Genomic DNA, 24,108 nt, shown 5'->3' with positions numbered 1-24,108 from the left:
AATCCATAAGAGGAATCTAGAGATTGGATTGGATCTTTCTGTGGCTATGCTATTATGCCATGTGCACTTTCAGAAGTTAGTGATTGAGTTTCCATTTTAATACAGAATTCCGCTTTGCTTAAAGATATTGGATTTGGAAATGCAAGCATGTTGCTTTATAATACCCCTTCTGGTGATAACTTCGTACTCCCTATAACTTCTGCCTGGAATGTTATTTTTTATTTGTGTTAATACCAAGTAGACTCTTGTTTATGCTTCAAAGCCCATCTAAAATATTTCCTTTTATCTGTCAAGACCTGCACTAGGAGCACGTGCAAATGTATAGTGAGATTTAAGGATTAGTGCAGTGAGTATGTCAAAGGTGCTCCTGTTACCCAGTTCTGGTGCAGTTTTAGCAGAATGTGGAGGAGTCAATGCAGGCACCTTATGTTGCATCTGGGCACCTTTTAGCCTTGCTATGTGAGCGGGTCTTGTGTGGTCGAGAGTCAGAACACCAGGATACTAACTTTGCTCAACAACTTGCTAGCTGTGTGGTCACTGCCTCGTTAACAAAATATAGAGAATATCCCTGTATCCTCTGTTACAAAATAAATGTTAGAATCTCTGTTCATCTCAATATTGTTTAAATCACAATATAGTCTTCCTGATTACTAACTTGTATCAAATGACTTACACATTAGAAATCATTATTTTATTATTTCCTTTAGTCTTTTACAAAACTTTAGAAATAGAATAGTGTATGATTTGCTAAGAAAATGTAATCAGAAGGCATTTTTTAAAAACTGTTACTTTAAAAAAAAACATGGCATATATCTATTAGAAAATCCATTTTCTACAAAGTCTTTCTTTGCAAAAGGCTAACAGAGAGAGACTAACTAGCAGAGGTGTGATTTTTTACAACTAGGATGGTGGCAGCTGAGCCATGCTATGTATTTCATTTAGAGACCCATGGCCAGGAGAGAGGCTAAAAGGAAAAAAAATAGACGTCTACTGAAGATAGACAGGTGGGCGTAAAGGTGAAGCTAAATTATGAGAAGCGGTTCTGGAGTGAGCTATTTGCCTATTTTATATGGACATGCTGAAACCATGTTGTAAATAAGTAGGGTGCCTAAGAAGCACAAGATGTCGTTATGAATCTTGAGAGCCCTTAAGCATCAGATTGCATGTGCAGAGATGGTTTAAAGGAGTAGTGAATGGACAAAGTGGGTCAAAGTGCAAAATATCATAATGTTCAATGCATTCTGCAAAGACAGACATTTTAATGCCAGCTATTTGGATGCAGACATTAACAAATGGTGAGCAGAAAAAGAAAAAAAAAGCACTCTATCTAAAAGAAAAGAGCTTCCCCAAAAGCACAAATAAAGAAGCGGAGGTGAGGGGGCTGTGGGAGACACAGAAAACAACATCGCTGATTTGAGATCGTGGAAGTTCAGAGGTAAGAAGTGTGTTCTCAGGCACCTGTGGAAAAGAAATATAGTCAAGAATGAATCTAAACAGAAAGATGAATTAGTGAAAGAAGACTGGCTTTGTGGGCTATAAATAAGAAAGTTTTACTAAAACACTTTTGTTGTTTCTTCCTGAAGAAAAATTCAGATAGGAAAGACAAAAATAGACAACATTAGCCTCAGGAAGAATGCTTTTAAGTAAAAATGCATAGATGTAAGGATAGAAATAAAGGCAGTTAATGTCATTGGGCCACTGTCCTTACTGCAGAAAATACTAAGTTCCTTATGATTATTTCTGAGATTCCATTTAACTTCAGAGGTCTATCATTCTACAAGTAAAAGGAGGACCTTGGGAGAGACTAGTCATGAGCAAAATGTGAGAAGCTTTTTCAGTCCTGTTTTATTTTGGAGGTGGGGTCCAAATATAAAATTTATTTTTATTTACATGGTCAAAAATAAAATTTATGTTTTGTTTTCATTTGTTTGTTTTTAATGCAGTTTGCCATGAATGAACTAAGTCAGCATTTCTCTGAAGGCTCTTGGCGATTAAAAAATGGATGTTCTGTCTCTTTGAAAATTGCCGTATGATTTAGGCAATTGCCATACTGATTAAGGGTGGTGGGCCAAACAAATAAGAAAATTATAATTATTTAAGATTAATAAGAAAAAAAGATACACATTTCTTTAATATAATTTTTATGTGACATAGGAGTCTTCACAAGAAAATTATGACCTGAAGAAATGATTAAACGTATAGGCTTTCATGATAGGTTTGATGAAGAATGTATAAAAATGGAGAAATATGATTAAAGAGTGTGATCTAACGGTAATAAACCAGAGGGAAATTTAGCAAGGTCTGTTTGTTCACGTTCTTCTCTATGACTGTTTGTCTTCAAAGATAAGGACACTTGTTTTCTCTGGGTATAAGAAGGGTGACTCTAAAATAAGGGTCTATGACCTGCTTCAGGGAAAGATCAGAAAATCCTTCTTAGGACCCTTTTCAGAAAAGAAGGACAGGGGAAGGTGAGCGTGTCCTTCCTACTTCTACTGTTTTTTTCAGATGCCAAGGTGCCATATTTTAGGGTACCATGTCCTGAACCCCATCAGTGGGACTCCTATGTCTCCCTGGAGTTCATTGTCATCAAGCCTGAGTTCAGGAAGCAGACTGGTTTCATATGTACATACAACCTACTTATTCTAAGTCTCAGTTTCTTCCCATTTAAGTGATTACTGCACAGCATTTAGTATGGGCCCAAGAAAGAAATTTATGCCATATTGTTACTCTTTTATTTCTAAAATATTCACTTTATTTTGGATATCAATTTAGTTATTGTTATCTTTCTGAGGAACAACTATGAGAATTTTTATGAAAACAAGATAATAATAGTACAGTTCACCCTTGAACAACACAGGTTAGAACTGCAAAGGTACATTTATATGTGGAGTTTCTTCCATCTGCCACCTCTGAAACAGCAAGACCAAACCCTGATCTTCCTCCTTCTCTTCAGCCTACTAAAAGTGAAGACAGTGAGGATCATGACCATGTGATATTCCTCTTCCATTTAATTAATAGTAAATATATTTTCTCTTCCTTATTGTTTTCTTAATAACATTTTCTTTTTTCTAGCTGACGTTATTGTGAGAATATAGTATATAATACATGCAACATGCAAAATACGTGTTAATCAACTTTTTAGGTTTTTGGTAAGGTTTCTGGTCAACGGTAGGCTCTTTGTACTTAAGTTTTTGGGAAGTCAAAAGTTAGACATGAATTTTCAACTATGGGAGAGGATCAATACCCATAATTCCAAGGGTCAACCGTGATAATACTATCAGGTAAAATTTTTGTAGATAAGTATGTGCCTAGTACTCTTCAAAGAACTTTACATTTAATCTTTACCATGATCATGTAAAGGAAGTACAATTATTACCTTTATTTTATAGATGTTATAACTGAGGCAGCCCATTCTCCCATGGTTTTGAAGAGTTTTGAAGTAGACCTAGGACCCAAATCTAGGACATCTGACCCTTTTTTTTTTTTTAATTACACTTTAAGTTCTAGGGTACACGTGCACAACGTGCAGATTTGTTACATATGTATACATGTGCCGTGTTGGTTTGCTGCACCCATTAACTCGTCATTTACAATAGGTGTTTCTCCTAATGCTATCCCTCCCTGATCCCTCCACCCCATGACAGGCCTGGGTGTGTGACGTTCCCCACCCTGTGTCCAAGTGTTCTCATTGTTCAATTCCCACCTATGAGTGAGAACATGTGGTGTTTGGTTTTCAGACATCTGACCCTTCTATACCGAGTGAGCTTCACTGCTATTGCATAGAGATAAGAAAGTAGAGACCTTTCCCAAAGTGTTCTTTGCTGACTTGTTCATCACTTAGCAAGTCTCAGGAGAGTGGCCCTGTTAAAATTTATCAATAGTAGTTATATGCTAACATATCCTACGCATAAATGAAAACAGATGCAGTACAGAGACTGAATTGCCTTCACCAAACCATGGTGAGATTCAGTAGTTTTATTGGGCTCAGGATAGCGTAATATCTGAGTGTAGAACTGGAATAAAGATTATCTAGATCCGAATCTTGGCTCTGCCCTTTACCATAAATATGACTGTGAGTTAGCTGCTTAATCTCTATGAGGCTCAGTTGCCTCTTAAAAGGTATATTAATGATTTATATGTCTCAGCGTTTTTGCGAAAGAGTACACAAAGTGCTTAGTAAGTTTTCAATAAATGGAAGCTATTATCATTATCATTATTATGCATCTTGGAAGGCCCAGAAGAACTCTTAACATGACAATAGCTGCTGATGACACTAAAGAGAGAAACAAAGGAGAGCTTTTTCTTATTTATGCATATCAAACCCAAAAGTGTTAATAAGGAGGCAGCAGGACAGCAAAAGAAAAAAGACGAAAGAGAAAAAGCAACATAGTTGTAAGAAAGGAATCTCATTACCAAGCACATGTATTCAGGGATTTTGAGTATTTATTTCAAAGTAAAAAGTGTTTTTTTATTGAAAATATTAGTAAACAAGTAAACATTTAGGAGAGAAAATGTAATGCCCGATGAAAACCTTCAATAGTGCAACTATAAGTAGTAGTCACTTGTTTTAGTTATATTAATGTTAATTTTGTAGTTTAATATGTCTTCTTTCTAAAGACGATATGGATGGGTATTTTTTAAAAAGTATTTGTCATGTTATTTTATTCTTTAGTAGAATTTTACTATTTGATGGATACAGCTTGATGTCCAGTACTATTTGACATAAAACACATTGATGAGTCATTAAGCTTATCATTGAAATCCTGTTGAAAAATATTTTTAAAGTCACTTGTAAATAAGATATACAAATATAAAACTGAACAACATTCATCATCTAAATTTAGTTTATAATTTCTTTTAAACATTTACTGGAAAGTCAAAAATGTCAAGCATATTAAAATGCTGGCCTGACAGAAGCCCTAAGGGAAAACTGTCAGGCCTCTGAGCCCAAGCTAAGCCATCATATCCCCTGTGACCTGCACGTACACATCCAGATGGCCAGTTCCTGCCTTAACTGATGACATTCCACCACAAAAGAAGTGAAAATGGCCTGTTCCTGCCTTAACTGACGACATTATCTTGTGAAATTCCTTCTCCTGGCTCATCCTGGCTCAAAAGCTCCCCTACTGAGCGCCTTGTGACACCCACACCTGCTCCTCCTTTGTAATTTTCCTTTACCTACCCAAATCTTATAAAACAGCCCCACCCCATCTCCCTCGGCTGACTCTCTTTTCGGACTCAGCCCGCCTGCACCCAGGTGAAATAAACAGCCTTGTTGCTCACACAAACGTGCATGAAATTTGGTACTGTGACCCGGATCAGAGTACCTCCCTTGGGAGATGAATCCCCTGTCCTCCTGCTCTTTGCTCCATGAGAAAGATCCACCTAGGACCTCGGGTCCTCAGACCGACCAGCCCTAGGAACATCTCACCAATTTCAAATCTGGTAAGTGGCCTCTTTTTACTCTCTTCTCCAACCTCCCTCACTATCCCGCAACCTCTTTCTCCTTTCTATCTTGGCGCCACACTTCAATCTCTCCCTTCTCTTAATTTCAATTCCTTTCATTTTCTGGTAGAGACAAAGGAGACACATTTTATCCGTGGACCCAAAACTCTGGCGCCGGTCACGGACTCGGGAAGGCAGCCTTCCCTTGGTGTTTAATAATTGCAGGGACACCTCTCTGATTATTCATCCATGTTCCATTGGTGTCTGATCTCCGCGGGGACGCCTGCCTTGATCATTCACCCACGTTCCCTTGGTGGCAAGTCAATTGCGGGGATGCCTGCTTTGGCTGCTCGCCCACGTTGCAGCCCAGGGCTGCTCACCAACCCCCTTCTCCGTGTCCCTACCCTTCTCTTTAAACTTGCCTCCTTCACTATGGGCAACCTTCCACCGTCCATTCCTCCTCCTTCTCCCTTAGCCTGTGTTCTTAAGAACTTAAAACCTCTTCAACTCTCGCCTGACCTAATATCTAGTGTCTTATTTTCTTCTGCAATGCCTCTTGACCCCAGTACAAACTCGACAGTAGTTCCAAATAGCCAGAAAACAGCACTTTCAATTTTTCCATTCTACAAAATCTAAATAATTCTTGTTGTAAAATGGGCAAATGGTCTGAGGTGCCTGACGTCCAGGCATTCTTTTACACATCAATCCCTCCCTAGTCTCTGTTCCCAATGCTACTCATCTCAAATCTTCCTTCTTTCCCTTCCTCCTGTCCCCTCAGTCCCAACCCCAAGCATTGCTGAGTATTTCTAATCTTCCTTTTCTACAGACCCATCTGACCTCTCCCCTCCTCACAGGCCAAGCTAGGTCCCAATTCTTCCTCAGCCTCTGCTCCTCCACCCTATAATCCTTTTATAACCTCCCCTCCTCACACCTGGTCCGGCTTACACTTTCCTTCCGTAACTAGCCCTCCCCCACCTGCCCAGAAATTTCCTCTTAAAAAGGTGGCTGGAGCTAAAGGCATAGTCAAGGTTAATGCTCCTTTTTCTTTATCCCAAATCAGATAGTGTTTAGGCTCTTTTTCATTAAATATAAAAACCCAGCCCAGTTCATGGCTTGTTTGGCAGCACCCTGAGATGCTTTACAGCCCTAGACCCTAAAAGGTCAAAAGACTGTCTTATTCTCAGTATACATTTTATTACCCAATCCACTCCCGACATTAAATAAAACTCCAAAAATTAAGTTCCATCCCTCAAAACCCACACCAGGACTTAACCTCGCCTTCAAGGTGTACAATAATAGAGTAGAGGCAGCCAAGTAGCAACATATTTCTGAGTTGCACTTCCTTGCCTCCACTGTGAGACAAACCCCAGCCACATCTCCAGCACACAAGAACTTCCAAACACCTAAACCGCAGTGGCCAAGCATTCCTCCAGGCCCACCTCCCCCAGGAGCTTGCTACAAGTGCCAGAAATCTGTCCACGAGGCCAAGGAATGCCCGCAGCCCAGGATTCCTCCTAAGCTGTGTCCCATCCTGTGCAGGACCCCACTGAAAATCGGACTGTTCAACTCACCTGGCAGCCACTGCCAGAGCCCCTGGAACTCTGGGCCAAGGCTCTCTGACTCCTTCCCAGATCTTTTTGGCTTAGCAGCTGAAGACTGATACTGCCCAATCACCTCGGAAGCCCCCTAGACCATCACGGACGCCGAGCTTCAAGTAACTCTCACAGTGGAGGGTAAGTCCGTCCCCTTCTTAATCAATATGGAGGCTACCCACTCCACATCACTTTCTTTTCAAGGGCCTGCTTCTGTTGCCTCCATAACTGTTGTGGGTATTGACAGCCAGGCTTCTAAACCTCTTAAAACTCCCCAACTCTGGTGCCAACTTAGACAATACTTTTTTAAGCCCTCCTTTTTAGTTATCCCCACCTGCCCTGTTCCCTTATTAGGCAGAGACACTTTAACTAAATTATCTGCTGCCCTGACTATTCCTGGGCTACAACCACATCTCATTGCCACCCTTCTTCCCAATCCAAAGCCTCCTTTGCATCCTCCTCTTGTATCCCCCCACCTCAACCCACAAGTATAGGATACCTCTACTCCCTCCTTGGCGACCGATCATGCACCCCTTACCATCTCATTAAAACCTAATCACCCTTACCCAGCTCAACGCCAATATCCCATCCCACAGCTCGCTTTAAAAAGATTAAAGCCTGTTAACACTTGCCTGCTACAGCACGGCCTTTTAGAGCCTATAAGCTCTCTTTACAATTCCCCCATTTTACCTGTCCTGAAACCAGACAAGCCTTACAAGTTAGTTCAGGATCTGCACCTTGTCAACCAAATTGTTTTGCCTATCCACCCCATGGTGCCAAACCCATATATGCTCCTATCTTCAACACGTCCCTCCACAACCCATTATTCTGTTCTGGATCTCAAACATGCTTTCTTTACTATTCCTTTGCACCCTTCATCCCAGCCTCTCTTGGCTTTCACTTGGACTGACCCTGACACCCATCAGGCTCAGCAAATCACCTGGGCTGTACTGCCACAAGGCTTCGCAGACAGCCCCCCATTACTTCAATCAAGCCCAAATTTCTTCCTCATCTGTTACCTATCTCAGGATAATTCTCATAAAAACACACGTGTTCTCCCTGCTGATCGTGTTCGACTAATCTCCCAAACCTCAATCCCTTCTACAAAACAACAACTCCTTTCCTTCCTAGGCATGGTTAGTGTGGTCAGAATTGTTACATAAGATCCGGGACCGCACCCTGTAGCCTTTCTGTCCAAACAACTTGACCTTACTGTTTTAGCCTAGCCCTCATGTCTGTTTGCAGTGGCTGCTGCTGCTTTAATAATTTTAGAGGCCATAAAAATCACAAACTATGCTCAAGTCACTCTCTACAGTTCTTATAACTTCCAAAATCTATTTTCTTCCTCATACCTGATGCATATACTTTCTGCTTCCCAGCTTCTTGAGCTGTACTCACTCTTTGTTGAGTCTCCCACAATTACCATTGTTCCTGGCACGGGCTTCAATCCGGCCTCCCACATTATTCTGGATACCACATCTGACCCTCATGACTGTATCTCTCTGATCCACCTGACATTCACCCCATTTCCCCATATTTCCTTATTTCCTGTTCCTCACCCTGATCACATTTGGTTTATTGATGGCAGTTCCACCAGGCCTAATCGCCACTCACCAGCAAAGGCAGGCTATGCTATAGTATCTTCCACATCTATCATTGAGGCTACCACTCTGCCTCCCTCCACTACCTCTCAGCAAGCCGAACTAGTTGACTTAACTCGGGCCCTCACTCTTCAAATCGACTACGTGTCAATATTTATACTGACTCTAAATATGCCTTCCATATTCTGCACCACCATGCTGTTATATAGGCTGAAAGAAGTTTCCTCACTATGCAAGGGTCCTCCATCATTAATGCCTCTTAATAAAAACTCTGCTGAAGGCCGCTTTACTTCCAAAGGAAGCTGGAGTCATTCACTGCAAAGGCCATCAAAAGGCGTCAGATCCCATTGCTGTAGACAACCCTTATGCTGATAAGGTGGCTAGACAAGCAGCTAGCTTTCCAACTTCTGTCCCTCACGGCCAGTTTTTCTCCTTCACATTGGTCACTCCCACTTGCTCGGGGATTTGCCCCTGCCCAGGACTGGCAAATTGACTTTACTCACATGCCCCGAGTCAGAAAACTAAGATACCTCTTAGTCTAGGTAGACACTTTCACTGGATAGGTAGAGGCCTTTCCTACAGGGTCTGAGAAGGCCACCGCAGTCATTTCTTCCCTTCTGTCAGACATAATTCCTCGGTTTAGCCTTCCCACCTCTATACAGTCTGATAGCAGACCGGCCTTTATTAGTCAAATCAGCCAAGTATTTTTTCAGGCTCTTAGTATTCAGTGAAACCTTTATATCCCTTATGGTCCTCAGTCTTCAGGAAAGGTAGAACAGACTAATGGTCTTTTACAAACACACCTCACCAAGCTCAGCCACCAACTTAAAAAGGACTGGACAATAATTTTACCACTTTCCCTTCTCAGAATTCAGGCCTGTCCTCGGAATGCTACAGGGTACAGCCCATTTGAGCTCCTGTATAGACACTCCTTTTTATTAGGCCCCAGTCTCATTCCAGACACCAGACCAACTTGGACTGTGCCCCAAAAAACTTGTCATCCCTACTATCTTCTGTCTAGTCATACTCCTATTCACTGTTCTCAACTATACATGCCCTGCTCTTGTTTACACTGCCAGTTTACACTGTTTCTCCAAGCCATCACAGCTGATATCTCCTAGTGCTATCCCCAAACTGCCACTCTTAACTCTTAAAGTAAATAAATAATCTTTGCTGGCAGGACTATGCTGAATCTCCTTAGGCATTCTCTAATTAGATGTCCTAGGTCCTCCCAATTCTTAGACCTTTAATACCTGTTTTTGTCCTTCTTTTATTCCATTTAGTTTTTCAATTCATACAAAACCGTATCCAGGCCATCACCAATAATTCTAAATGACAAATGTTTCTTCTAACAACCCCACAATATCACCCCTTATCACAAAATCTTCCTTCAGCTTAATCTCTCCCACTCTAAGTTCCCACACCGCCCCTAATCCTGCTCAAAGCAGCCCTGAGAAACATGGCCCATTATCTCTCCATACCACCCCCAAAAGTTTTTGCCATCCCAACATTTTACCACTATTTCATTTTATTTTTCTTATTAATATAAGAAGACAGGAATGTCAGGCCTCTGAGCCCAAGCTAAGCCATCATATCCCCTGTGACCTGCACGTACACATCCAGATGACCAGTTCCTGCCTTAACTGATGACATTCCACCACAAAAGACGTGAAAATGGCTTGTTCCTGCCTTAACTGATGACATTATCTTGTGAAATTCCTTCTCCTGGTTCATCCTGGCTCAAAACCTCCCCTACTTGTGACCCCCACACCTGCCCCTCCTTTGATTGTAATTTTCCTTTACCTACCCAAATCTTATAAAACGGCCCCACCCCATCTCCCTTGGCTGACTCTCTTTTCGGACTCAGCCCACCTGCACCCAGGTGAAATAAACAGCCTTGTTGCTCACACAAAGGCTGTTTGGTGGTCTCATCACACAAACGCGCATGAAACAAACAAACAAAAAAACTCTTTTGGTAGCAGAATAAAAAAACAAAAAAAGGACTTGTTCTTTTGGACTGAACTGTATTTAAATCTCAAAGGATGGACATCTCACAACCTTCCTACAGCAAGTACTGTGAGTTAATAATTGATTATTATATTATTAAAATTATTGAAGCTGGAACTCAGATTTCCATTTTACATTTACATATATAATTATTCTATTAATGGATTCTAGCTGAAATAAAAAAACAACATGAGTCATTGGGGCAGGGGGTGAGATCGATGACCTCTGGAGATTGACTCCAGTGTTCTGATAGATTTAGCTTCTGTTATCAGGTGCTATAGCTTTTCATAGTGATGCTGCTAGAGCCTACTCAAGGATTGGACTCATTCTATTGTTCCATGAATGCCAGTTCTGCAGAAGCCACTGTGGTAGAAATTCAAATGTAATGAAAAACAAACATTCACTCATTTATTATCACTATTTGTCTGCCACAAAGACAGATTTTGAGGAAGATACACAAACGAATAAAAATGTGTTTGCCATTTGAAGGGAAATGGTATGATGTTTTAGAGTTATCATGGAAGATTTAATCTTTCAGAGAAGCTTGAGGAGACTCCCCTGGGAAGTGACACTTGAGCTGATCTATAGGAGGACATATGTGATGAATAACAGAAAGAGCATTTAAGGCAGTGAAAACGATACAGTTGAAGGACCCATGGAGGAAGAAAGCCTGGCAAATGCAAGGGGAACAACAAAATCAAGGTGGCTGGAAACAAAGCAGGAGCAAGCATAGTTTAATAACGTTGGGATGAAAGAAGCAGGGAGACCATACAGGGAGGGCTGGAGCCACAGGGCACCATTAAGTGGTTTTAAATAGGTAAGTAAATTGGCAAAGTTTGCCTTTGGAGAGAATTGCTTTGGCTGCTGAATGGAGAACAGATTCAGTAATGCCAAAGTGAATATACATTGACATTTTAGGAAGATTTGAAAGTGTCTAAGCAAGAAATAATGATGATTTTGACCCTCCAAGTGTTGTCCAAAAGAACATTTTGCAATGATGGAAATCTAATCTGTATTCTACTGTAGTCACTATTAGCTACATGTGGCTATTCAACACTTAAATGTAGCTAGAGTGACTGAGCAACTGAATTTTATGTTTTTTTAATACTAATTATTCCAAATTTACATTCAAAAAGCCACAGGTTAAAAAAAAGCCACATGTAGCTAATGGCTAGTGTATTGTACAGCTCTGCTCAACAGGATTAGAGTTTAGTATATTAAATGATTTCAATACATGGCAATATGGACAAGACACTGTCATTCAAAACGGAAATGAAAACAGAGATAACATGAGAAATATCACTCAGGTACTACCTGGAAGAGCCCAAATTTGAATCTAAATTACAGTCATGCTTCACTTATCAATGGCAATGTGTTCTGAGAAATGCATCTTTAGTTGATTTCGTAGTTGTGCAAACATCATAGGCCATACTTACACAAACTTAAATGATGTCACCTACTACACACCTAGGCTATATGGTATAGCATACTGTTCCCAGGTTACAAATCTATATCATGTAAATGTACTGAATACTGTGGATATTTGTAACACAATGATGTTTGTACTATCTAAACATATCCAAACATAGAAAAGGTACAGTAAAAACATGGTGTACAAGATAAAAAATGGTGCACATGTATGGGGCACTTACCATGAATGGAGCTTGCAGAACTGGGTGTTCTGGGTGAGTCAGTGAGTGAGTGGGTAGTGAGTGAATGTGAAGGCCTAGGACATTACCATACACTATGGTAGGCTTTATAAACGCTATACCCTTAGGCCACCACTAAATTTATAAACAAATAATTTTTCTTTAATAATAAGCTAAGCTTGCTCTATTTTACTTTATAAACTTTTAAATTTATTTTTGACTTTTTTGTAATAACATTTAGCATATATTGTACAGCTGTTCAAGTATGTGTTCTTTCTTCATAGCCTTATACTATGAGCTTTTATCTATTTGAAATTTTTTTAATTTTCATTTTTTTACTTTTTGAATGTTTTTGTTAAAAACAAAGACACAAACACATACATTTGCCTAAGCCTACATAGATTCAGGATCATCAATGTCATTGTCTTCCAGAGCTGCATCTTGTCCCACTGGAAGATCTTCAGAGACAATAACACATAATGGAGCCGTCATCTCCTATGATAACAATGCCTTCTTCTGGATACCTCCTGAAGGACCTGCCTGAGGCTCTTTCACAGTTAGTTTTTTTTTTTAATAAGTAGAAGGATTACACTCTAAAATAATAAGTGTAGTATAGTAAATGTATAAACCAGTAACAGTGGTTTATTATCGTTATCAAGTATTACATACTGTACAAAATTATATGTGCTACAATTTTATGTGACTGGCAGCACTGTAGGTTTATACCAGCATCACCATAAACACATGAGTAATATGACACACCATGGTATTCTGACAACCATGACATCACTAGGCCAGGGAATTGTTTAGGTCCATTATCATCATAGGCGACCAGAGTTGTATATGTGATGTGGTCTGTCATCGACTAAAATGTCATTATGACTGTACTTAGTCTCTAAACCTTATTCTATTTCTTTGTTTTCTTATGGCTTTTTCCTCTATAAGAAGTCAAAGGGGGAGAGAAAAAGATAATAAAATATATCTTCAAAGAGGAGAAGAAATCTGATCTTTCTCTACGTCTGCTTAGTTGGCATAACTTTAGGATGTCCATAAGTTGTGGCTTTCCTGGGAAAATCTGATTTTACACTGGTTATCCCAACATAATATTAATGGTATCCTCTTAGACTCTCAATAGTGTCTGGTTTGGATGACAAATTCTGTGATCTTTTTAGCCAACGGCTACTGAAGCTGTCAGATTTATTGCACAAAATATATTTTTAAAAATAAGTAGCACAAGATGAAATATGGCCTCAAATTTCTTGGTTAGTTTCCACTAGAAAGTTTTAAACATTAAAAAGTACAAAATTAATTACATTTATTGAATGATAAAGTATAACTATTTGAGTGTTTAAGTTTTGTCAGGTTCTTTTTTGTCAGTTAAAAGTCTTTCATTAATTCTTATATGCCTCACTTTTCCTGTAAATAACTTATTAACCACCCACTACTTTTTTTCTGACTGATTAAATGGTATAAATGTTGAGAAAAACAGCATGAATGACATAAATGCCAAGAATCAGTTGAAATGTAAAAATATATTTAATACAGAGGTTCTGTTTATGACTCCTAAAAACATACTTAAGGAAGCACACTGTTAACTAATATCTAATATCAGCAATTAACTAGGATTGGTAGAAAACCTTTATTTTCTTATTCTATAGTCCATTTCTGAGGAGCTTAATATAAGAAAGGTAGTAGGTCAAACTAATAATAGGGCAATATACTGTTCCAATAACTTGTCTAGTGATATTCCAGTGCCAAAAATGATCTGAAAAATTGAGATAATTGAAGTCTTTGATCAGAAGTGTGTAAAATAATGTTGGAAATAATCAAGTGAAGATGTAAAGCTATGACTCGGTTTCCCATGCTGAGCATGTTAACATTCTTCACTGTTTCTTCTTGCATGCTGAGCATGGCTGACATTTTTCAAAGTAATGAGAAACACTATTTAGTGAAGTTCTTTTCATCTTTGCTGTCCACATGTATCACTCCCATCCAAAAGTTGCGGTTGCATTTAGCACTTAGAAAGGAAAGGATTGTTCTCATGTAGGCATGGATACTTGAAGGGGCTGTATCAACACATAGAACAGTTAGTTACACATCCTCCTAGGTTACCCTGCTGGAACAAACAGCAAAAGACCAAGAGGTAGCAAACAGATAATTCAATCCACAGCTGCATCCCCTGGATTTACTCATTTACTCATGAGTCACAGGCTGTAGCCATAGGATAAAGGACTTTTAGTCACATGAGGGATATTTTCCCAGGTGGCATCCGGAATAAGAGTTGTTTTTCAACAAAATCTTAATATATAAAACTCTTCTAATCATGTAATCTCCCCATCCCCTCACACACACACTACTTTTTGGGTCAAAGGAATCATTTCCTGTATTTTCATGAATTTTTGCATAAGTAAACAGGCATAGAACCAACTCTTATGAACCGTAGATTAATGAGAAGCTTCTTTTGAGTCTGACTTATGTTAAACACAGAGAAGATGTATGAATTCTCTGCGCTTTCACAAGATTTGCTACAAATTAATGTGAATTGTAGACTGATGAGAGGCACAGAATGGGACCCGCACATCACACATATTCAAAGACAGGAGAAGAAAATCTTGATGAGTACCAGGTCAGAGATTTCCCTAAGTTATTCCTAGTTATCACTTTCTCTGATGCCCTGAAAAGTGGAGAGTGAAAATTACCCTAAAACCTACTCTCAGTGATGGCTATCAATTTTTTGCAATTGATGTACATACTTATACTTAAATTAATATTTGAAATAGTCAAAGTTTTGACATGCTTCGGTTTGTGCACATGAGGTGGTAAGCAGGCAGGGTAAAGCTGAGGAGTCCTGGGCTCTCTGCCAATCTCCTTTAAGACTCAGGCCATGATCAGTGTCTTCCAACACTTACCTGTCTGTCTAGATATACTATCTTATGTAGGCTGAAGTTTTCTGAACTTTCTTAATGCAGTCTTAAAATGTATATATGGGCCAAGCACAGTGGCTCACACCTGTAATCCCAATCCCAGCACTGCAGGTGGGCAGATCACGAGGTCAGGAAATCGAGACTATCCTGGCCAACATGATGAAACCTCATCTCTACTAAAAATACAAAAATTAGCTGGGTATGGTGGCGCATGCCTGTAATCCCAGCTATTCGGGAGGCTGAGGCATGAAAATCGCTTGAACCCAGGAGGCACATGTTGCAGTGAGCCGAGATCGTGCCACTGCACTCCAGCCTGGTGACAGAGCAAGACTCCATCTCAAAAAAATAAAAATAAAAATGTACATATTAAATTCTGTTATTGATACTGATTATGACCTATTTCTCATTTGCAGTTACGATTTTTCAGTTTAAACTCTACGCAAGCATTTCTTTATTGCCCAATTCCCATCTGAAATGTATCCCATGCATTTCAGTATGCTATTACTTATTATTTCTGTTTTCTTTTTAAAGATGTATTCTTCAGAAACTCAGAGTGGATAAGCAGCATTTCTTATAGAATGATTTCTCAGCTGTGCTCATTTCTGTTTCAATGTGCAACATATTACAAATACACAAAGAAAGGTGAGGAAAGGGGGCAATCTAACCCAAGACTTGGTAGGACTAATTTGAAGGAAAAGAAATCCTGTTGAAAAGTTGATGAAGAAACTTATAGCTATATACGTAGTGTGAATGAGTGGAACATTAAAATACTCAGGACTTTAATTCTTTTTGAGGTGCCAGATAATATAACAGGGGTACAAGTAAGTACAATTAAAAACAGAAGTTATTCATTGCAGTGAGAGATATACGAAAGTGTAACAAAAAGTTCCAAGGAAATGTGAGAATATAATTGGGAATTCAAATAAGGCTCTGAGCTTATCCTAAAGTCTTGGTAGCATTTTGACAGCTCAATATGAAGTAGAAGAGCATTTCATGTGAAGGGAATAGTATCTCAGAGATGGGAAAGTATAGGCAATGTCAAGTTGTCAGGTTGCACAAAGGATAAAGATATATTATGAAAAAGATAGAATAAGAATTGCAGAGATATATTGAGACCAGGGCATGGAAGTCTTTCAATTCTATGCTTACACACTTGGATTTATTTAGTAAATGGGAGGAGTCCTTTCATGATGTTTGACTATGACCATAAATGCGCTTTAGGGTGATACTTTGGTAATGACATGTGGAATAGACCAGAGTAGACAGATGAAGAAGATGAGCGGTCTGGATTAGAGATATGGAGACCAGACCTCACTGATCAGAATGGAGAAGAATCCTCAAACATGATACTATCTCTTCCTAAGTACTATATCATAACAACATCCTAGGGCCTCAGTTTCTACAATAGTAAATGTTGGTTGAATGCAGAATAGAAAGGATGTGATCCCTGGTAATATGGCAAGGGAAGAGGCAGTGGGATAGAATCATAGATAAGGCTTTGATATGGTTTGGATTTGTGTCCCCACCCAAATCCATATTCACTTGTAATCTCCAGTGTTGGAGGAGAGGCCTGGTGGGAGGTAAATAAATCATGGGGGCAGATTTTCCCCTTGCTGTTCTCATGATAGTGGGTGAGTTCTCACAAGACCTGGTTGTTTAAAAGTGTGTAGCACCTCCCCCTTCTCTCTCTCTCCTGCTCCAGCCGTGTAAAGGTGTGCTGCTTTCCCTTTGCCTTCCGCCATTATTGAAAGTTTCCTGAGGCCTCCCCAGCCATGCTACCTGTACAGCCTGTGAAACCATAAGCCAACTAAGCTTCTTTTCTTTATAAATTTCCCAGTATCAGGTATGTCTTTACAGCAGTGCAAGAATGAACTAACACAGGCTTCAAAACCTGTGTGATTGGAAGAATGAAAAGGTTGTTAGTAAGAATAATAACAGAATTATTATCTGAGCATTAGGAAGATGATAATATGTTCTTGCAATGTCATAGGCAATCCTAAATTCTGATTGCTAAAATTTTCAAAGTTTATGCTGATTTATCAATTAAATACAAGTCCTGACTTTGGAAAACATTTAACATGGTTTGTACATATATAATGAATTTTTAACCACACTCCATTTAAACATGTGACTAATTAGAAAACAGAATTAGAAAGTTTCATGTAAATCACAGGTAAAGAAAATGGCAATATTTTTGTTTATTTTTGTTCTGATTCTGACCCTCCCTCTTGTCATCCAGGCTGGAGTGCAATGGCACCATCTCGGCTCACTGCAACCTCCGCCTCTGGGTTAAAGCGATGCTCCTGCCTCAGCCTCATGAGTAACTGGGATTACAGGTGCCTGCCACCACGCCTGGCAATTTTTTTTTTTTTTTAATTTTTCGTAGAGATGGGCTTTTACTATGTTGGCTAGGCTGGTCTCAAACTTCTGATCTCAGGTGATCTGCCCACCTTGGCCTGCTAAAGTTCTGGGATTACAGGTGTGAGCCACGGTGCCCAACAAAAATGGCAACTTTAATGAAAGAATGAAAACATCTTTCATCACTGTTATATATTCAACATTTTAAGAAAATTACAAATTAGTGATAAGTTAATAAAACATGCCAATATTCTATAAAAACAAAAGCTTATTTATTTTGAAAACTACTTGTTTTTCCCTAAAAATGAGGCCTGTCATGAAAAGTACAATTTTTAAAAAATTGTCTCCCTATGACCTCAAGGGTTTTTAAAAGAAATTTGGGAGTTTTCTGTATTTTTGTTTGAGTTAATTTTTTTTGGAGTTCATACAATCAGAAGTTTTATCTTCTAGAAAGCAAAATGTCAACTTTGTCATGTTAATCAGCTTACTGTTCTCATGATTGTCATTGACAACTCTTATGAAGTATACAGCCATTTAAAATTTTCACCAGAGCACAATCTCTAATGAATGTTTCAAAAATAGAGCACTGGCATATTCATCCTATTTAATTTTCACTATAACACTTTGAGTGAGGTATGGATATTCTCCTTTTACAGGGTGATTGTTTGACATTGTGATGCTAAGTTAATTGCCAATAATCAGTAAATTTTTTGTATGACTCCAGGTGCCGCTCACTTTCTACCACCTGTCAGCTACTTCTTCACTGTCATTGACGCCTAGAGTGCTTCCTCTAAGGTGCCTTCTCGGGTGGTACAGCAGCACCAAGTAATGTCTCCAACATTACTACACAAACTACAGTTGCTGTGTAAATAACCTTGTGCTTCCATAGAGAGGAAATCTATCTATTTCTCTGTAACTGTTAGGGAAGATATGGTTCAGTTGGAATAGCCTCTCACAAAATACTCTAGACAATGGCATTAGTAATACTGTAAGTCTGGAACAGAAGGGATTACTGAGTATCAATCAGCACTACTTTTCAAATTAATTTAAAATGTGTATATTATGCATCCTAACATTATGCATCCTAACATTAGGAACTCTGTCGGGAAAGCTTATGGAACCCTGGATGTTACATAGCAGGCTTTGCTATTCAGGCCTAAGCATCTAGGTCTAGCCTAAAAATCATATGTTAACTGATTGTGTTTTTTTAAAGTGTCACTTGATCTTTTAGAGCCTCACATTTTTTAAACAGAAAAATGAAGTGTTGATGACTGGGGATCAGTTCTTCGTAGGTCTCTCATGTTTTTTCACATCTTGTGAGCTGATACTGACAGCCTTTGTTCCAGACTATCTATTCAATTATGTTTGTATAGTGAACAGCCTTGGAAAATAGAAATAGCGTCTCCCTCCAGAACAACAGTCAGGCATGCTTCTGGCCCATTAATAGCTTTTGGGTTCCCTAAGCTCAGGGTTTCATTTTGATAGTACAACCTACTGTGTGAACAGAGATCATCTGGCCCTTTTCATGTTACTCTGTGGGAACTGGGGCTCAGTGAACTGTCACAAGATAATATTGATGCTCCAGCTATTGATATTACTGTGAGTATTGAAATCCTTTGTCTCCAACCCAGGAGACTTCTTGTCTTTTGCCGGCATCCGTGAAACCGCAGCAGGCTAACTAGTTAGATTGCAAGAATTGTAAATTCCCAGACCCTTCACATTTCTTGACATTGAAATGTAGAGACTTCATAAACTCTTGCAAAGATTTATTTGGCCCCATCATTCAAATCCCCAAAACTGTACTGTTTAACTCCATCTGCAGCTCAAATAAACACCAGGCTAAATCCTGACGTTTGCAGGATAATTTAATTAGCTCTTTCCCAGTAACTGCATCATTGACCTTCTAACTGCCCTGCTCTGAAAACATGTGCCACAGTTCTAACTAGGAATGTCTTAAGACCTTTAGAAAACTTGAGTAGTGAAAAGATTATCGTGCCCTCCACATGTGTAATTCAAAACCAAAATAGTAATAAACAGCAAAGGAAGTTTAAGGAAGTCCAGTGAATTCTGATTATGTGCATGATGACCATTCAACCACTGTTGTTCTTATAGCAGCAAATATTAAAATTTTCGTTTCTCAGTCATTTTCTACTCCCAAACTTGTGATGAATCTGTCTACAGAATAACCCAGCAGTACTAATTTGAAACCTAAATCCCAGATCTGAGCTATTATCTACTCTCTTCTTGCATATATGTATGTTGTCCCTTCTCCCCAACTCCCTGCCTCTATTCTTTTTCTCTGCCAAGTCAAGCTGCCTCTCTTCTGCTGAATTAATCTGATATCAATAGCTTACCTGTCACCACTTGTCAGAATTTCCTCCCACTGCCCATTTGGATTCATACTGTCCCACTGCCTCAGTGATTCTGAACTCACTGTCTGACACAACCCACATTTCTTTGAGATTCTGCATGATTCAAAGCTCATCTAAGGAAAGAGGTTCATGTCAGAAACCTCATTTTCAGCAGCAACTCAGGTCATGCTCACTTCTAATTATACTGTTAAATGAGTGTCATTTTGTATTTAATTTTGCATTATCAGAGGTATATTGAAAAATAAAAGGCATTTATGCAAAAACATTTCGGGAGTTTTTAGTATTTTTTTATCAGTCAGAAGACAATCCTATAATTATTGTCATCATGATATTTATTTTAAAAAGGGTAAGAAAATAACAGTAAACTTGAATACCTTTAAGGGTTTAGGATAGATATGTAATTTCTTAATACAACAGCATATGAGATGGGAAAGAAGGATGAAGGATATCTCTCATTTGTAAATGTCTAATAAGCATTGGAAAGTTGTGAGAAAAAGAGATTCAAATTACATTAAATAGTGAAGTTAACTGATTCATACATATTTTTAGGTGAATGAGAATTTTTTAAAGAATGAATTAACACTTTACATATATTATGGCACACACTCGGGAATCGCCCCCCTTTCCCCACAATTACACCATTGGTCTTTTCTCTTGTTCTTTCTTTTCTTCTCTTTCTTCTTCCCTCCCCCAACCCTCACTGTTTTGTGTTTGTTTGTTTGTTTTTGTTTTGTTTTTGTTTTGAGACAGTGTCTCGCTCTGTCACCCAGGATGGAGTACAGTAGTGCAATCACAGCTCTCTTGGGCTCAAGCGATCCTCCCAACTTGGCCTCCCAAAGTGCTGGGATTACAGGTGTGAGCCACCACAACTGGCCCCTCACTGTCTTCTTATAAACTGGCAACTTTTCCTTTTTGGTAATCGTCAAAATGCTTAAAACATTTTCCTAAGCCTAGAGGCATATCTAACAAAGAAAGCCTTCCCCTACTCCCATTCCTTCATCTGAGTGGCGAAATAGGTTTACATCAAAAGTACTTACCGGATAGCATTATCAAAAACAGCGGCAGTTTAGCTTTAATATGATTTATATATGTGGCATGATTGGGAAAGACATTTACTGTTTCTCTGCCGTGTTACACTCAGGACTCCATCATGCCTCTTGTCCCAAAGTGATTAGATCCTCCATGATATCTACTTGGAGTATATCCTTTCCCCTTTTCATGGGTATTGACTCTAGTAATCACCTTGAATTTCAAATAGCAACCAGGCACTTTTACTTCGGGTTGGTTTTCAGCACACTGCCAAGTCTCCCTAATGTCAACAAGGCTAGCAGTCATTCCTGGGCCAAATTTGTCCCCTTCCTGAAGCAATGTCTGTAGCTGAACAGGAGTCACTCCCCAGCATCTCCCCAGTCCTTATGTGCCACGTGGATAAAGAAGATACAGTCCCCATGACTGGCTAGCTTGAAGATGCCAACAGGTCTCAATTGTCTTGACTTGGTTTATGACAAACCCAGCCTAAGATTGCCATCTAAAAATGGAGACATGGCCGGACTCATCTTTCTCAAGCTATGTGGACTTCAATATTACTCTTGTGACCCGAATTATCTTATTTAGTTGTTTTCTTGGTTGGTGCAAGTCAGCTCCTGGAAGGCGGAAGGGTTTTGTTCTCCATTGCATCTCCTGGGATTTTTGCCATAGGCTTTTCTGTACTGTTTGCATTTCTGGTTGTTTGCTTGAATTACCTCTTTGGGACCTGAGGAATTTACACTAAAACACCTGTTTCTTTACAAAAAAGATACTAGCACCCATCTGGCAGGGGCCTTTACTAGTTTCAAGCACGCTGAGCAGAGCTACACCTTGCCTTCTGAGAGAGAAGAGGACAGTCCTCAGCCTCCTGAAGCCTGGCAAGGGTGCCTTAGTGAGGACATCACCTGCAACTCCCAGATGGATAAATGAGGCCATGGAGAGAGGAGAACACCAACCCATGAGTGACAAGTGCCTGCCATTGTCAATGATGCTGCAAGTACCATGATGCCCCTTCTTAGCAGGGACCCAGTGGGCCTTAGCAGCTTCGTTATTTTCTAGGCATGGTCGCATCTGTCTCCCATTTTTGCTAAAATTCTATCTAGAGAAAGAGCTCATTTTTAGCTAAAAAAAAAAAAAATCATGTTTTATCTGCTAAAAAATCACATAAAATAACTATTGGACTGTTTGAAATGGCGTGGCCTCTGCTCTGACTTATTAACTATGATCTTGACTAAGTAAGCAGTCACTCTGACCTTACGTTACTCCCTCAAATTTGAATAAAAATAGCAACTTCCTCTACTTATAAATTACTTCTAAAAATTAGATTCTTGAGTTTCAAAGATAGGTAATACCTGCCTTCAGGAAACTAACTCTCAAGGCTGCGGTATGGAAATCCTGCCTCCTAACTAGATTGCACTCTTCTAAATGCTGTACTAATGCTATACACATTCTCCAAATCAAGTTAATTTCAAAGTCTTGCTGAATCTACTTTTTAGAAATATCTGAGTCATGTGTACGTCTTTCCATTTCTGCATCCCCGGGGATTGCAGCCATCAGCTCACTTCCTCTCCTAATCCAAAATGTTCCTAACTGGTCTCCTGCCTTGCCTTTCTCCTGATCACTTCCTACAACAGAGTGATCCTGACTTGAAATGCAAATTATATTGTATGACTTATCTCCCAAAAACATTCAGCTGCCTAGCTCCCTTAACATGAAGTCTAAATTGCCCTAACATGGAGTCCAAATTTCCTTAGCATGGTTTAAGAGTCTCTTCATGGGCAAAACGCTTCTGTCTTCTCCAGTCATACCCAAATCCTTCCTAATCAAAAGCCATTTTTATCAGTTTAAGAACAGACAGTTGTTCCAGATATAAGGAAGAGCATTGGCAAAGTTGCAGATAATAATTTAGGTGAGTGTGATTCAGAGATCTGATTAGTGATGCCTCAGAATGACTGGGAGGCATGGATGAAAGGATAACGAGAAAGAAAAGGAGACCACAAAACCACAGTCCAGATTATAGGAGGCTTGGGTTCTGGTAACGAGCTGGGACTTCTCTGCTGGCTATCAGGAGTCCTCATCTATGATCTGCTAGAAGACTATCATGATTAGAACTGCATTTTAGAAAATTAAGTCTAGTGGCTGCAGAGCATACATATAGGAGGTAGAGCTTTGGGTCCACAAGAACATTATGGTTTAATAAAACTCTGCAAGAGAGATCAGAGCACAAACAAAGGCAGTTGTAGTGGAAATGGAAAGAAAGTTAAAGGCTAAAGACTCCAGAGACATTTTGAAAAATGTGGGAAATTAGGAGAGGAGCTGCATCAATCAGGACATCAGGGTTACTCATTTGCAAGACTAGGGAATTAGGATGTTCTTGATGAAAGTGAACAAAGGAATTTTGCAGAGATCAGAGTAGACCTTTTTTTTTTTTTCCTGAAAGCGTTGTGAAAACTGTAAACACCCTACTGCATAAGATATCATCATCATTATTACCAAGCAGTCCTATGTTAATAGCCCTTTGGGTCTAGAGCTTGAATTATGGGCTATACCTTGTACTTGAAAGAAACTATATCCTGACTAGTCCAGATGGATATTACTTAACCTGCTTTAAGATCCTCTAGGGAGGAACAACCATAACAAATCCAAGAAAACCCCCCTTCTAGCAACTGTGCATCCTTCCAGCTGCCTTATCAATGATATCATCCCTTCGATATGTTATAGAGTCCATTTGGACAATTTTTAAAGGGACTCATGACATTCTGGTAAAAGAGAATTATGATTTCTGGATTCTTTAAAATTCAAATGTAGGGGGAAAAAAAGCAAGTCTTCTGTTTGATCATAAAAGCTATGAAGATGCAAAGAGAGAAAGGTCCATTCTAGCATTTCAATAATATCTGTTTTCACTGAAAACCTGAGCTGACTTTAATCATCTACACTTCAGACTGGACTAATACCTCAGAAAGCTGCAAATACTGTGAATGCTGTCACACTAGCACAAAGCCTTTGCAAAAATTTCCCCCAAATACACAGATTAAAAAGCACATTTTCTCTCTCTTTGTTTTCCTCTCTTTCTCTCTCTCTCACACACACGCACACACACACATACACATGCACAAAAATTGTCCTTAATTGTT

At 39.2% G+C, this 24,108-nt stretch overlaps 1 long non-coding RNA gene across 4 annotated transcripts in view; it reads left to right on the top strand.

Annotated features, from left to right (window-relative positions):
• The first annotated feature begins 5,208 nt into the window (after positions 1-5,208).
• The window catches only part of LOC129049538 (uncharacterized), an 85,635-nt gene continuing 66,735 nt past the window's right edge, over positions 5,209-24,108 (top strand). For all 4 annotated transcript variants that reach the window (XR_008512700.2, XR_008512698.1, XR_008512696.1 and 1 more), the window contains exons 1-2: positions 5,209-5,445; positions 6,985-7,178. This is a non-coding gene — a long non-coding RNA (uncharacterized LOC129049538). The remainder of the gene's footprint in view (positions 5,446-6,984; positions 7,179-24,108) is intronic.

Source organism: Pongo abelii, chromosome 14, assembly GCF_028885655.2.
Source record: "Pongo abelii isolate AG06213 chromosome 14, NHGRI_mPonAbe1-v2.0_pri, whole genome shotgun sequence".
In the NCBI taxonomy this organism is placed as follows: Eukaryota; Metazoa; Chordata; class Mammalia; order Primates; family Hominidae; genus Pongo; species Pongo abelii.
Note: the sequence above shows the minus strand (reverse complement) of the source record. Positions and strands in the feature narration are given on the sequence as shown.